Source organism: Nannospalax galili, unplaced genomic scaffold (genome assembly GCF_000622305.1).
Source record: "Nannospalax galili isolate Female #2095 unplaced genomic scaffold, S.galili_v1.0 scaffold680, whole genome shotgun sequence".
NCBI lineage: Eukaryota > Metazoa > Chordata > Mammalia > Rodentia > Spalacidae > Nannospalax > Nannospalax galili.
The window spans coordinates 73,128-75,392 of NW_008348218.1; the positions used below are offsets into that span (position 1 = coordinate 73,128).

A 2,265-nucleotide genomic window follows, 5' to 3' on the forward strand; every position below is an offset into this window, starting at 1 on the left:
GGAAGTGGAGCAAGGCTATGAGCTCTCCAAGCCCACCTCCTGGGAAACACATCCTCCTGAAAGGCTGTGCTTCCCCAAACAGTACCACCAAATGCGGCCCAAGTGTTAAAATACTTGAGTCTTGGAAGATGTTTCTCATTCAAACCACCACAAGTATGGATTTCCTACATCAAAAAGTTTGATAAATCTCAGATTAATAACTTAATGATGCATCTTAAGGAGGTCTTAGGGAAACAGGAATATGTCAAACTCAAAAACAGTCTTAGGGAAAATATAATTAATATCGGGATGTTCCACTAGGATCAGGAACAAGACAAGGCTGTCTACTCTCCCCATTCCTACTCAATATAGTGCTTTAAATACAAGAGAAGAAATAAAAGTGATATAAACTGGAAAACAAGTCAAAGCAACCCTACTTGCAGATAACATCACTACACATATAAGAGACCCCAAAGACTCCACCAAAACCTCTTTTTTTTCCACCTTACTGAAAATTCGTTATAATGCCCAAAAGAACATCACTTTTCTTTTCAACATTGTTGTCTGCAGCTTGCATGGCTCTTTTTCCTCATGTGCTGGAAAGCCCAGTGTGGGCCCAGACCAGCAAAGACTGGCAAACACCTTGAAGTCTGCCCTTCCTCTGTGGTGCCTCTGGCTTTCTCCTTTTTATAGACATTCTGAATGAACATCACTGATCCTGTTAGCTGGATGATCAATTTGAGTTCTTCAGTAGCACTGTCTTTCTTCTTGAGGGGGGCAGAAGGCTTCCTGGGGAAGAGGGTGAGCTTACAGTGATTTCCTCAACCACTGCACATTGACCTGCAGGGACTCAGTGGACTTGTTCCATCTTCTTGGGTCCACAGAGAAGCCAGTGGACTGGACCATTTTCTTATGGATTCTCTCTACTTTGAGCACTTCCTAGCTGAAGCCCCAGAAAACTCACCATGGGGTATCTCATCATAGGCTGAATCGGAACCAGGTTTGGGGCAAGGGGCAATGCAACCCACTTCTACCAGCCACAGCTTGTGGCTGAGGATCTCTCTAAATGGTTGGTTGAACCAAGGATCTACTCTACTCTCTGCTGCCAGTCCTTGTGAAAGTGAGGTGAAGGATCATGTCATTCTGGCTGGAGCCATGGCTGCCTCAGAGAGGCTGAGAGGAAAGGTCTCAACTCTCTCAAAGCTGATAAATACTTTCAGAAAAGTGGCACAATAAAAAAATTAACATACCAAATAGTAACCTTTCTGTATACTAAACCACATTGTAAGTTTTTTGTCTACTAGTGACAGTTTCCCTGAAAAATAAATCAGGTAAACAATCCCATTCACAATAACCACACAAAAAATTAAATGCTTGTGTAACTCAACCACAGAAATGAATTCTATAATTAAAACTTTAAAACACTGTAGAAATTAAAGAAGACACTAGAAGATGAAAAGACACCCCATGTTCATGAATTGACAGGGTTAATGTTGTAAAAATGGTCATCCTATAAAAAACAACCTGAAGATCCGATCTCAATGAAAATAAAAGTACCTAACTTCACTGACTTAGAAAACACAATCTTAAATTTTATATATAAGCACAAAAGACTAGGATAGCCAAAGCAATGCTAGACAGTGAGAATATTGCTGAGGTATCACCAAAACTGATTTCAAATATACACAACTGAATGTTTCCCAGCTTTAAAGAAAAACGAAATCATGAAATTTACAGGTAAATTGAAATAACTGAGAAAAATTATACTGAGAGTTTGTAACTCGTTAATAAATACAAAGCCACTTATTCTCATATGAGAGTCTGAACATCAACTTTTTTGCTTGTTGAACATGGAGTACATGTGGCAGCTAAGAAACTGAAAGGGGCCATTGGCAAGTGGTGCTTCTACAGAGGTGAAAGGCAAATAAAACGGGAATTCTGGAAGTAAATGGGTGTAAGTGTGTAGTGGAATGAAGGGAATGGGCACACTAAGGACCAGGCAGAGGCTTAAACAAAATGACAAAAGCACATAGACTGTGTTTGGGAACCTAAATTTGCAAGTCAAGTAAAGAAACACAATAGGACCCACTCAATGAAAGAAGAGGGAGAATACTGGGAGCTAAAGTTTTAATCAGGATGGAGACAAGTCACTGAGAGGAGGGAAGGAGTGGTTAGCCTAATTAAAGGATGTGTGAAGAAGCCTTATGAAACCCCATTAGTTTTATAAGCTAATTAAAAATACACTTTTTTTTTTTTTTTGTAAAAGTAGGAACTTTAACAGAAGTA

General features: G+C 39.6%; 1 pseudogene; it reads right to left on the reverse strand.

The window, feature by feature from the left end:
• Positions 1 to 484: 484 nt before the first annotated feature.
• Positions 485 to 1,117, reverse strand: LOC115072359 (annotated as a pseudogene).
• Positions 1,118 to 2,265: the final 1,148 nt, after the last annotated feature.